This window comes from Rana temporaria, chromosome 4, assembly GCF_905171775.1.
Source record: "Rana temporaria chromosome 4, aRanTem1.1, whole genome shotgun sequence".
Classification (NCBI taxonomy): Eukaryota; Metazoa; Chordata; class Amphibia; order Anura; family Ranidae; genus Rana; species Rana temporaria.
Window position 1 is genome coordinate 162,126,476 of NC_053492.1, and position 14,921 is coordinate 162,141,396.

Here is a 14,921-nt window from a genome sequence, read left to right on the forward strand (position 1 = left end):
GATCTGCGGATCAGTTCCAGCAGATAGATCCGGTCGTGTGTACGGCCTAGCGGACATTTTTAGGCGGATAAAAATCCAGCCGACGGATTCCCAGCGGATAAAAATTTCTTAGCATGCTAAGAAATCTATCCGAAGGAATCCAGTCCAGCGGACTGATCCGGTCGTCTGTACAGACTCACCGGATCAGTCCGTCCGCTCCCATCCCTCGCATGCGTCGTAATGATTCGACACATGCATGGAAGTGTTTACCTTCCAGGGTCGCGCACGTCGCCGCGTCATCGTCGCGGCGACGGCGCGGCCACATCACCGCGGATGTATTCCGTGGGGATTTCGATCTGATGGTGTGTACAGCCATCAGATCCAAATCCACCAGAGGATTTATCCGCCGGACCGTTGCCAGCGGATATCCTCTCGTGTGTACAAGGCCTCAGAGTCACAAAAGTAAAAAATGTCAATGAATTTTAAAGCAATCATTATGAAACAAGAAATTCATTCATTTCATTCAGACCATTTGCTAATGTTTGAAACAAAATAACAAAATCGACAATTTATCTCAATTAATTCCGATTTATTTCGATTTTATGTTGCATTACCCTTTTTTTCATTAAAAAACAATGCACCACATATGAAATGGAAACACATTGCAATAAATACAGTAAGGTATAAAAGTGAAATAAGATGATGATTCCTACTTATTGTGCTGAGGTTGGATGGAGGTGGATCTATCATATTCTCTGAATCATAACATAAAAAAAATATTCCAAATTGAATTTTTTTTCCTTTTGTTATGTTATGATTCTGAGATTCTTATGGAATTATCCCCATCCAAACCTAAACAGAGTGTATAAGCAATCTCCTGAAATAATGAAGTAACACATTAAAACGAATATAGTCAATCTTCTGAAATAGCTTCTGAAATATGAATCACTTTGGAAAAAAAACAAAAAAAACAACCTAATATGAAAAAGACAAAATTATTAATTTAACAAATAAATTCTAAACAAAATGAAAACACATTTTTCCATTGTGCACATCTCTACCGAACAAGATGGTAGCTCATTGATTTGGCTTGTCACCATCTATGTGTGCATCTTGCAAAAATTACCAAGAAAACTGATTTAAACCTACTTATATACAATCTTGACGTATGTATCGACAAAACTGAACTATATGGTTCAATGGGTGCCGCAGCCATACCCCCTTCCTTTTTCCCCTTCCCCCACTTTTTAGTAGCACAGAAATACTCACTCCCTCACAATAAAGGGAGATTGTCGAGGTCGGCAATGGCACAGTGGAGACATGTAATGACACAGTGGAGGCATGTAATGGCACAGTGGAGGCATGTAATGACACAGTGGAGGCATGTAATGTAATGGCACAGTGGAGACATGTAATGTAACGGCACAGTGAGGCATGTAATGTAATGCAATGGCACAGTGAGATTAGAAAAAAGCTGAAAAAAAGCCTGTTTCTGTCAGCGGTTGTTCCTGTCAGCGTTTTTTCTGGCTACCCCTCAGCTTCCAGACAGACTAGTAGGAAGGGGGTCGTCTTATAAAGTGAGTATATCCCAAAACCAATTTTTTTCCTGGAAAAATAGGGGGTCGTCTTATACGCCCAGTCGTCTTATACGCCGGCAAATACGGTAATTAATTAGGATTTTCAGACAAATGCATTTTTTTTGCGAAAAACAAAATAAATAAAAACGAATTTTGGGAGTAACTAAATAAATGTATTTTTTGGACAAAAACCAAATTCCGAAACAAAATATTTCAGTGTGCACATGTCTAATATCCACAGACATCTCCCCACTGTAATATCCACAGACATCTCCCCACTGTAATATCCACAATCACCCCCACTGTAATATCCACAATCTCCCCCACTGTAATATCCACAGACATCTCCCCCACTGTAAAATCCACAGACATCTCCTCACTGTAATATCCACAGACATCTCCCCCACTGTAATATCCACAATCAACCCCACTGTAATATCCACAGACATCTCCCCTACTGTAATATCCTTCAGGTCCAGGTGCCAGTTTCTTAACTAAGGAAAAATGGTTGTGAAGACTAACAGCTTCACAGTCGGCTTCCCATTTTGCAAGAGTGAGCCACGCTGTGCTTTGTGAATAGTCCCAAAGTCTTCCCCCTAAATACTTACCTGGCTCCTCTTTCAATTCAGTGCTGTGTATAAGAGTAGCATCATTACTCTCTCTCTCTCCTCACCGACACATAAGCCATTTGCTCCTGCTGCTGTCAATCAAATCCTAAACCATAAACCAAGCTGCTTGGTGCCTGCTCAGTCCCAAGCCAGCTCTCTGCATTCATAAGACACAGAGAGCATGGCTCAGCCCCACCCCCGCTATCATCTCACTGGCTGTGATTGACAACACAAAGAGCCAATGGCTCCTGCTGCTGCATCTTAGCCAATCAGGAGGGAGAGATTTGGAGAGCCTTGGGTCTTGTGCACATCGCTGGGTCGAGAGCAGGCTTAGGTAAGAACTGGGGGGGGGGGCTGAGGGGGCATCGCACACTACTTTAACCTTTAATATTGTCATTTACCAGGAAGAAAATATATTACCATATTGTGTTATTATATATCCCTACAAAATGTATCAAGAGGCTAGATCAGGTTGATTGCTAGTAGAGCAAACTGTGAAAAATTATTTCAAGTAATAAGATTTCAGTTCACTGAAGTAAGATCAGTAAAATTTCAGCTCTGATATCTTAGCTACAGGTTACTGTGTTTTACACTGCTTTTTGGTTATTAAACACATTCATCTTGAAATTAAAATACTTGCTTGTTATTACATTATAATTAATAATGCAAGGGTTAAAATCAATTTGTATATGGGGGGGTCGTGGCTTGCGCGCGAGAGGAATGGCAGATTCAGCCTAGAGCTCTCTCTAGCCGGCCGGACAAATGCAGCAAAAGACCAGGTTTCCCGTTGTATCGAGGTCTAGCGCCGCTCACCTGTGGACCCTGCCGAAGATTTGGTGGACGAGTGTATGTCACAGAAGGAGGATACGGCCTGGATTAAGTCTAAGTTAGCAGACCTCGAGGACCATTCCTGCTGCAACAACATCAAAATTTGCAGAGTGCCAGAGTCGGTTCCCCCCCGCAGACCTCCACAAGTATGCCAGCGCCATGTTCTCCACCCTGCTGCCATAACTGTCCCCTATAGAGCTTACTATTGACCGCATCCAAAGAATTGCTAAACCACGCCACCTGGAAGAAGCGGTCCCTAGAGACGTGCTCCTGCGTGTTTAACAGGACAGGTTCCATTCAGAACAGGCCTCGCCATGGTTAACCAAAGAAGTGGAGTGCACATGGTCAGCATCATATCCAGAGGTTGTCTTTGGTAAATAGACATATGAGTGCTTCCAGCATTGTTGCAGAGGTTGAAGGGGTGGGGGGGTCAGCATGTCAGTGCTCAGACCATACACTGCACACACTGCATCAAATTGGTCTGCATGGCTGTCATCTCAGAAGGAAGTCTCTTCTAAAGATGATGCACAACAAAATGTGCAAACAGTTTGCTGAAGACAAGCAGACTAAGCACATGGATTACTGGAACCATGTCCTGTGGTCTGATGAGACCAAGATAAACTTATTTGGTTCAGATGGTGTCAAGTGTGTGTGGCAGCAACCATCTGAGGAGTACAAATACAAGTGTGTCTTGCCTACAGCCAAGCATTGTGGTGGGAGTGTCATGGTCTGGGGCTGCATGAGTGCTGTGGGCACTGGGGAGCTACAGTTCAATGAGGGGAACCATTAATGCCAACATGTAATGTGACATACGGAAGCAAAGCATGATATTGACCCCAGACACACCTCCAAGATGACCATTGCCTTGCTAAAGAAGCCGAGGGTAAAGGGGATGAACTGTCCAAGCATGTCTCCAGACCTAAATCCTATTGAGCATCTGTGGGGCATCCTAAAATGGAAGGTGGAGGGTCACAAGGTCTCAAACATCCACCAGCTCTGTAAAGTGGTCATGAAGGAGTTCAAGAGGACTCCAGTAGCAACCTGTGAAGCTCTGGTGAACTCCATGCCCAAGAGAGTGCGGGAAAATAATGGTGGCCACACAAAATATTGATACATTTGGGGCCCAATTTGGACATTTTCACTTAGGGGTGTACTCACCAGTGACAGCTGGTGTTGTTTTTTGGGGGGGGGGGGATGCAGGCGGTGAAAGAGTAGTGGGCTCGGAGAAAGCTGCTCCGGTGTCCTCTCCTGGAGCAGCTTCCGCTGTGTTTCCTCTCTCCTCCTCCCGGCGCTAGGCTAGGAGGATCAGTGTGGCAACAGTGGAATTTCATTCGGTTTTGCAACACACCTCCAGATGAAATAATCTGTGTCCCGAGTCCACCCTATTTTGCAGGCTATTAGAGCCTATGGCTCTAATCAGGTTCTTAAAAAAACCTGGCAGCTCTAATTCATATGCCTGGTGGAAAGGGGCCGGACACATGAAAAGGGGACGGCCGCGGTGGCCGTAGATAGATTCATGCTATATATGGGGTGGCGAGGATCAGGAGCCCGGGCACCCCTAATGGACAGGCTGCCCCTGGTACTCACTGTTGTTGCCAGCGGTTTTAACATTAATGGCTGTGTTGAGTTATTTTGAAGGGACAGCAAATATACCCTGTTATACAAGCTGTACATTCACTATTTTGCATTGTAGCAAAGTGTAATTTCTTCAGTGTTGTCACAAAAAATAGAATAAAATATTTACAAAAATGTGAGAAGTGTACTCACATTTGTGAAATACGGTATATATAGTTATATATGTATTGGTGTCTTGATAGAACTTGGCATGAGCTCCTACAGTTGTGGAATACAGTATGTTTCATAAATATGGGCAAAGTTATGTTTATGAGCACAGGTTACATTTAAACAAATTCCATTTTCAAACGTAGAAGAAAGCACATAGTAAATAAAGTACATAGAACAAAAAGATGGTGACTTGGTAAACAGGGAAAATACTCCAAGGTATCTCCAAACATACCAATACACAGAAAGTGGACCTCGGCTCTAAACACCTCCAAGACTATCAGTGACATGACTATGGATGGAAACACATACGAGGAGGATGCCATGACGGGGCATGCAGGATACGAGAGGCATTATTGAAACTAAAATGACAAAGGGAAAAAACAAATTTTCCAAATGTTTCAAATATTTGTGGCAATAAATTCTAAAAAAATGTATAAAAATACCTCAGACTGTCTACTTTACAAAAAAGGGTCATTTTGGGGGCATTTATACTGACCTTGCATTTTAGGGCCTCAAGAAATAGAGACAGGCAGTTAAAACATAAGGATTGATTAATTTTCAAATATACAGTATGCTGTATACCATAGTTTGTAGACTCTATTAGCTAGATTCAGAAAGACTTACCGTCGTAAGTCCGAATGTGCGCTGTCGTATCTTTAAGCGTATTCTGGAAACCAGATACATCTGAATTTGGCCAAGATACGACCAACGTAAGTCTCCTACGCCGTCGTATCTTGGGTGCATATTTACACTGGCCGCAAGGGGCGCTTCCGTTGATTTACGCGTTGAATATGTAAATGAGCTAGAAGAGCCGATTCATGAACGTACTTGCGCCCGTCACTGTAATCTACGTCGTTTACGTAAGGTGTTTTTCCAGCGTAAAGTTAAACCACCAAAAAGCTAGTCTAAGTGGTTTAGGGTATGGACGTCGGAAGTGCCGTCGGATTTTACGTTGTTTACGTAAGTCGTACGTGAATGGGGCTGGGCGTAAGTGTGGTTTCACGTCGTACGCATTGTGATGTCGTATCGTAGGGAGTATTTGCGATGTGATTCTGAGCATGCGCGCGCATGCGCCGTTCGTTTGGCCATGCATTCACATGGGGTCACGATTCATTACAATACAACACGCCCACTACCAGCCTACTTTGAATTACGCAGGCTTACGCTGGCCCATTTACGCTACGCCGCCGTAACTTAGGGAGCAAGTGCTTTGTGAATACTGTACTTGCCTCTCTATGAGATGCGCTACGCCAGCTTAAACATACGCTGCTCTACCTGAATCCGGCTATATAACTTTTACGCAGACTAAATACTATACGTCTATTTGTTTTTTCTTTCTTTTCCACCAAAGAAATGTAGTAGAATAAATAAATTGGAAGGGCAATTTATTTGAAAGTTTTATAACAGAAACTAATATTTTATTTTTTAAATGTCAGTTTTTTTTTCTGTATAAAAATCATTAAATGCCACCAAAAGAAAGTTATATTTATCACACCAAAATGATATAAAATTTGTTTGGGAATAGTACTGTGTGACTGAGTAATTGTTATTCAAAATATGGCTGTGCCAAAAACTGAAAAAGGGCCTGGACTAGAAGGGAGTGGAAGTCCAGTCTTCAAGTGGTCTTCAAGTGGTTAAAGACATCTCCTAACGCTATAGTTAAAAAAAAATTATGTTTTTTTCCTAAGTGGCCTTCAATGTCAGATCAAAAGAAAGGCCCTCCCTCTTTTTGTAAAGTAAATCTTTTCATTTGTTTTTGTACATGTCCCCCATGACAGGGCTCAACATCTTCCTATGCCCTTTGTTCACAAATCCCCTGCCCATGGGCTGGCACAAAGGTACTTTAAATAATGACACAACACAATATCATAATAAAACACATATTTATTTAACTTGGAATTTATATGGTCACGGTGTTATCCATAAGGAGTTAACATGAATTATTTAAATAAAATAAATAAGCCATCTTGGCTAAAATATATTTAAAGTGGAGTTTCCATCCCAATTTTTTTTTCATTATTGTGCTCATTAGACCTAAAAAAGAAAAAAAAAACATTTTTACTCACCTGGAAATGCCTGTTGCTATGCAGTTGCTATGCAGTCCCACGAAATCTGCCTTTGGAATCACCTAGGATACTGACATCATCTCCCTCTAATGCTCCTGGGAAATGTGTGTCATCATTTCCCAGGATGCAGTGCACTACCCAATTATCACTCCCCATCCAAGACTTCCAGGAAGTAAGTGCTTGTGGGCTTCACAATGCCCACAAGCAAAATGACAACGGTGTGTACATAGCTTTATAAACTATCTTTTTTGAATAACTATGCGGAGCAGTGGTGGATTGTAAAATAGTAAGTGACCGGATTTATATTTTAAAAACGCATGATGAAAGGACATACATTTAAAAAATGCTAATTGTGGTTGGAACCCCGCTTTAACAAAGAATTAAATGGTGTCCATCCAGCCAAAGCCGGATGACACTTCCCCATTTGGACAACAACATGACTTTGAAGATAGGGAGGGAGGGTGGGTGTCGCTGTGTGTCAGGAACGGTCTGAGTGACCGCCTTACCCGTTCCGTTTATTGGCTTCTTCCGCACGGGCTATCCGACCACCCAAAATGACCAATCCGCTACTTGGCTGCAACCACCAATCCCATGGCTGTTGCTGCCCAGGGATAGCGCAGATACCACTAGCAACCTGTGGAATAAAGCAAAGCAGGAAGAACTGCAAGCTCTCCCTTTGAGCCAGCCCATGTTGGTCAAGCTTATTGCTGTGATCTTTCATGGGCTGGCACAAAGGTACTTTAAATAATGACACAACACAATATTATAATACAACACATATTTATTTAACTTGGAATTTATATGGCCACGGTGTTATCTATAAGGGGTTAACATTATTTAAATAAAATAAATAAGCCATCTTGGCTAAAATATATTTAACAAAGAATTAAATAGTGTCCATCCAGCCAAAGCTGGACGACTACTCCCCACCGGCCGGAGCCAGCAGAGCAGCAGCTGGCTGAGGCCCCCCACCACTGTGGCTGATTCAATCAGGTTCTGTAGACCCATATTGAAAATGTCAAGGCCTATTGGCGATAAATGAACTATGGGCCAGATTCACCTTGGAGATACGACGGAGTATCTCAGATACTCCGTCGTATCTCTCAGAGTATCTATGAGACCGATTCATATAATCAGTTACGCATAGATATCCCTAAGATCCGACAGGTGTAATTGTTTTACACTGTCGGATCTTAGGATGCAGTACCGCGGCCGCCGCTGGGGGGAGTTCGCGTCGTAAACCAGCGTTGGGTATGCAAATTAGGAGTTATGGCGATCCACAACGGATTTTCGCGTTTGCTACGTCGCCGCTAGTCTAGTTTCCCGTCGCAAAAATAGTCGTCGTTTTTGGTGCCCTAACTTTACACAGCAAACATATTGCTGTATAAAGTATGGCCGTCGTTCCCGCGTCGAAATTTAAAAATTCACGTAATTTGCGTAAGCCGTCCGGGAATACGGAATTACGCTACGCGCGTCGCCGTTCGAAAAAATGACGTCACTGCGCGCAAAGCACGGCGGGAATTTCGAAACGGAGCATGCGCAGTAGGTCCGGCGCGGGAGCGTGCCTAATTTAAATGGCACACGCCCATTTAAATTCCGCGGGCTTATGCCGGCAGCGTAGTTTTCATCGCAATTGCTTTGTGAATCAGGCACTTGCGATGAAAACTTGCGGCCGTGTAACGTATCTACGATACGATACGTTACGCTGCCACACTTATACCTGAATCTGGCCCCTTATCCTTATGAAAAAAAAACTGGCACAAACCCTTCCAACTCCAAATGGCAAAATGACCAGACGAAATAAAAAATCTGTGAATAGTTCTGTTAAGCCTCCTCCGAATCCTGTCCAAATAGAACAGGCCACCCTGAGGAGACCACAACAGCCTGGGGATCATCTCGGAAAATGCCAAGGTTAGGTATTGTGAGATATACTGTGTTATTATGGATACATTGTTCCTCACATATGCTTTATATTTAATGTATATGATACCCCCACCCCTAATAAAACCTTTTTCATATTTTTGTACCTTAAGTCGTTGTTGACCTGCCTTTTTTTGCTTTCTGGGGGCTCCCTTGTCCCCTCCAAACCCCCATTTTTTTCCAATGAAGATAACTCTTAAGGTGTCAGCATACCAAGACATTTTGAACAATTTCATGCTCCCAACATTGTGGGAACAGTTTGGGCATGGCATCTTTCTTTTCCAACATGACTGCACACCAGTGCACAAAGCAAGGTCCATAAAGACATGGATCAGCAAGTTTGGGGTGGAGGAACTTGACTGGCCTGCACAGAGTCCTGATCTCAACCCGATAGAACACCTTTGGGATGAATTAGAGCAGAGACTTGAGCCAGGCCTTCTTGTCCAACATCAGTGCCTGACCTTACAAATGTGCTTCTGGAAGAATGGTCAAACATTCCCATAGACACACTCCTAAACCTTCTGGAAAGCCTTCATAGAAGAGTTGAAGCTGTTATAGATGCAAAGGGTGGGCCATCTCAATGTTGAACCCTATGGACTAAGACTAAAATGCCATTCAATTTCCTACCTGTGTAAATATAGCAGTCCCAATATATTTGACTATATATATATATATATATATATATATATATATATATATATACCGTATTTATCGGCGTATACCGCGCACTTTTTTGCCCTGAAAATCAGGGCAAAATCGTGGGTGCGCGGTATACGCCGATACCCGCTTTCCCGCGCCGAGTTTTGAATACTGCGCCGACATATACTGAGCGCAGTACACTCGGGTATATTCGGGCAGTCTCGGCTCCTTCCGCGCTCACGTCCTGGACGTACAGGACGTCAGCGCGGGTAGCCGAGCATTGCCGACAATACACGAGTGTACTGCGCTCTGTATATGTCGGCGCAGTATTCAAACTAGGCGCGGGAAATGAGTGGGGCGGACGCGAGGACGCCGCGAGGACGCCGCAGAAGGACGCCGGACCCGCTGAAGAGGACACCCGACCCGCCGAAGAGGACACCCGACCCACCCAAGACAGACGCCGGACCCACCGAAGAGGACACCCGAAGCCGCAGAAGGACGCAGGACCCGACGAGGCCGCCGATGGACGCCGCACAAGACATCAAAACTGTAAGTACAAAAAAAAACCAAAAACTTTTTTCCACAGGATTCAGGGCAACTTTAGGGGTGCGTGGTATGCGCGGGAGTGCGTTATACCGCGATAAATACGGTAATAAACTTTTTTGGTATTTTTTCAGCCATATTAACTATGGCAAGCGGGTTTAGTTTTGCTTTAACAACTGCCCTCTTAGTACTGTCTGCTTCAAGTAATAATCTGTAGTTCTTCTTCTTTAATCATACCAATGTAATTTGTATTTTCTTTACTCCAATAAATCCAAAATAGAGACAAAACAAATATCACAATAAGCACAAAATGTCTAGCATGTATGGTTTATGGGGGTTGTCAACATTTTTCACAATATGCTACAGAAACCATGCTGGTTACATATCTGGTGTATTCTTCCTGTATTGCTGTAACTTTTAGCCGCTATGCAATAAAAACACACTGGGAAATTTGCTACATTATAGAATACATTCCGACTGAGCTCAAATTACAGTACCTATCATTGAAACATACTGTAATGATTCTTTCTGAAGGCTGTTTGTTGTTGTATGTAAACCTGATATTTCTCTACAAGAGGTGTACTTTGCAGAATACCTAAAGCCTCAGTTTAAAACTATTTCGATGTTTCTTTTACAATCATTTTACCTTCAGTAAAGTAATAGTTTCAATTCCTCTGTCATCGACTATGACTTTTGCGATCATTTTATCATTATCTTCTTTGGCATTAAAGTAAGCCATTGTTTGCATGTTGCAAAAGTTACTAATAGTCTGGCTCTTATGCTGACCTACTGGCTTTAATAATCCTTCCTGACCTTAGGCAAATATACTAGTAATTAGAGTTGGTGATGCCATTTCTAAAAAAAAAAACAAAAAAAACATCTAATCCAGAGAAGCTGAATGTTTTAGAGATGTCTATGAAGGGTTGAAGTACTGTAAGTATATTTATGAGCCTATTTTAGGTGCTTGTCAGTGAGGAGTAAATTCAGTACATTTCTAAGGAACCCAAGTTTGATTTGTAAAAAATAAAATGGCTCTAGAAGGACTTTCATGGCAGGATCACCAGGTATTAAGCTGTATTTTGATGAAGTTTATAGATTTACATATATTGAAATATATTTTGAAACATTAACAATACAATGTATATGAGATTTTAATGTTTACATATACTTTAAGAAAAGAAGACACAAAAACATTAAAACATTAATAAATAAAAACAATAACATAAAAAGTTTAATGCCGCGTACAAACAAACGTTTTTCATGACGAGAAAAATGCCATTTTTGAAATTGGTCATTAAAAACGATCCTGTATAGGCTCCAGAGCATTTTTCTCGACGAGAAAAATGGCCATTAAAAATTACAACCTGATCTATTTTTTCTCAACGTTTTTCACGTAATCGTTTTTCTCGTCATGAAAAATGGTCGTGTGTAGGCTTTAACGACGGGGAAAAACACGCATGCTCAGAAGCAAGTTATGAGAAGGGAAATTTGCATAATCACCCCAAAGGGTGGCACCATTCAAATGGAACTTCCCCTTTATAGAGTTGTCGTACGTGTTGTACGTTCCCGCGCTTTGCTCAAGCATTTTTCTTCATGATCGTGTGTATGCAAGGCAGGCTTGACAAGAATCACGTTGAGAAAAACATTGTTTTTCTCCATGACATTAAAAACAGGCATGTGTATGCGGCATAATGCCGCATACACACGACCGTTTTTCATGACGAGAAAAATGCAATTTTTTAAATTGATCATTAAAAACGACCGTGTGTAGGCTCCAGAGCATTTTTCTCGATGGAAAAATGTCCATTAAAAATTTAGAACATGCTCTATTTTTTTCTCAACGTTTTTCACGTTGTCGTTTTTCTCGTTGTGAAAAACAGTCGTTTGTAGGCTTTAATGACAGGGGAAAAAAACGTGCATGCTCAGAAGCAAGTTATGAGAAGGGAAATTTGCGTAATCAGCCCAAAGGGTGGCCCCCCTTCGAATGGAACTTCCCCTTTATAGTGCCGTTGTACGTGTTGTACGTCACTGCGCTTTGCTCAAGCATTTTTTTTGTGTATGCAAGGCAGGCTTGACAAGAATCACTTAGAGAAAAACATAATTTTTTCCATGACATTAAAAACGGTCATGTGCACGCGGCATAAGGCTATGTTCACACTAGTGCAAATTGGATGCAAGGCAACCGCATCCAATTTGCACTAGTGAATTCAGGCACAAATTTGGCCCTGATTCCTCCCTAAAACTGAAAAAAGGGATGCAACGGCCCCCTGCTGCGAGCCGCATCCGTTGTCAGTGTGAACCCAGCCTAAAACAGGGAAACTAGCTACTGTATATTGGTGAAGAAGTTTTACTTTTACCCAGGGTTTAAAAAAAAATACAAGTCAAGTTTCCCCTTAGGACAAAAATGTCATATAAAGAAGAAGACAAAAAATAAGGATAGTGCCACCTGATGCAAAGTTCCTATTAACTCCAAGGTAAAAGCAGGCTGTGAAAATTGTCATTTAACCAATTTTTCTTTTTTTTAAAAAGTCTTCTTTCTTTGCAAGTCTAGTTAATATTCTAAATGGTTCATATTTTTAGTCCTCCTTTGCTTTAATGAGCAAGTGGGTAATTAGCATTTTTATATGTGATGGGAGACTGAGAACCAAAAACCACCTGCTTAACCACAAGATGAATTGTTCATAAAAAAAATATACCATATTGCATGAGATTTTAAAATAGTTTGCATTGTCCTTTTGTAGAACCGGAAAAAAAATCTATTGATACACATATTCTATAAATAGAGTAATGTCAAGTACATTTTGCAAATTGATTTGAAAGTCTCAAGGCAGTCAGGCAATGCAGAAGTAAACAATATAAATGAATTTGAAGGTGAGAGAAATATGAAAAAAATAAATAAATTGTAAAATAGAACTAAAAATTGTTAACTTGAAACATAATGTAATCATTCCATCATAAAGATTGGTGAAATTATGTATGTGGATTTAACTAGTATTAATATTTTATCATTATCATTATTATTAGTATTATTATAAAAAAATATGTAAACAACCTATTATTAAGATGTTTTTCATTTATGTAAAACACTTTTGTATTTACTGTATTAATACTTAACATTATGTTTGGTTTTGTTCATATTATACCCATTATTAGTCTAAAAAAAATTGAATATTCCTTATACTGTATGGGCCAAATTCTCAAAAAGTCTGCGTAACTTAAATTTCAGCAGTTAAGTTACACTGACTTAAAATTTCTACCTAAGTGCCTGATCGTCAAAGCACTTAGGTAGAAATTACACGCTGTGTAACTTAAGTGCCGCCGTCGTAAGGCGGTCCTCCTCTCCTGGGGGCGTTTAAAATTTAAATGAGGCGCGCTCCCGCGCCGGCCGTACTGCGCATGCGTGTGACGTCATTTTCCCGACGTGCAGCGCGCGAACGTAATTAACGCCGGTCGGCTTTGAGAATTTCGACGGGACACTAAAGTTGCGACGGGTGAAAAAAAAAGACGCGCCGGGAAAACAAATAATTATAAAAAAAAATGTCAGCGTCGCTCAGCATGCATTCCTGAGAGGGAGAACTCCATGCCAATTTTCAAAGAAAAAAACGGCATGGGTTCCCCCCCCAGGAGCATACCAGGCCCTTAGGTCTGGTATGGGTTGTAAGGAGACCCCCCTACGCCGAAAAATTGACGTAGGGGGTCCCCCTACAATCCATACCAGACCCGTATCCAAAGCACGCTACCCGGCCGGTCAGGAATGGGAGTGGGGACGAGCGAGCGTCCCCCCCCTCCTGAGCCGTGCCAGGCCGCATGCCCTCAACATGGGGGGGTTGGGTGCTCTGGGGCAGGGGGGCTCACTGCGGGCCCCCCCACCCCAGAGCACCCTGTCCCCATGTTGATGAGGACAGGACCTCTTCCCGACAACCCTTGCCATTGGTTGTCGGGGTCTGCGGGAGGGGACTTATCGGAATCTGGGAGTCCCCTTTAATAAGGGGGCCCCCAGATACCGGCCCCCCACCCTAAGTGAATGGATATGGGGTACATCGTACCCCTATCCATTCACCTGGAGGCAAAAAGTAAAATTTAGTAAACACACAACACAAGGCTTTTTAAAATAATTTATTATTCTGCTCCGGATGCCCCCCCTGTCTTCGTTATTAGCTCAATTAGCAGGGGGGGCTTCTTCTTCCACTCTCCGGGGGTCTTCCGCTCCGGGGGTCTTCCGCTCTCCGGGGGTCTTCTCCGCTCTCCGGGGGGGCTTCTCCGGACTCCGGGGGGCTTCTTCCATCTTCTCCCCTCTTCCGCTGTTGACTCGGCGAACCCCGGTTCTTCTGCAGCTCTCCGGTGCCTTCTTCTTCAGCGCTGGCTGCCTGCTATGTTTGTGTGTTAGCTCGATTTCAAACAGGCAGCCAGCGCGGTCTTCTGTGACGTCAGGGTCTTCTGTTCTTCTCCCCTCTTCCGATGTTGCCTTGTCGCCTGTTGTCGCTGTAATGATGGAAGCGCGCCTTGCATCACATTTATATAGGCATCACCGTCCCATCATGCTCCGGTAGGTACCCACGTGGTGGGTGCCTACCCACGTGCACCCACCACGTGGGTACCTGCCGGAGCATGATGGGACGGTGATGCCTATATAAATGGGATGCAAGGCGCGCTTCCATCATTACAGCGACAACAGGCGACGAGGCAACATCGGAAGAGGGGAGAAGAACAGAAGACCCTGACGCCACAGAAGACCGCGCTGGCTGCCTGTTTGAAATCGAGCTAACACACAAACATAGCAGGCAGCCAGCGCTGAAGAAGAAGGCACCGGAGAGCTGCAGAAGAACCGGGGTTCGCCGAGTCAACAGCGGAAGAGGGGAGAAGATGGAAGAAGCCCCCCGGAGTCCGGAGAAGCCCCCCCCGGAGAGCGGAGAAGACCCCCGGAGAGCGGAAGACCCCCGGAGAGCGGAAGACCCCCGGAGAGTGGAAGAAGAAGC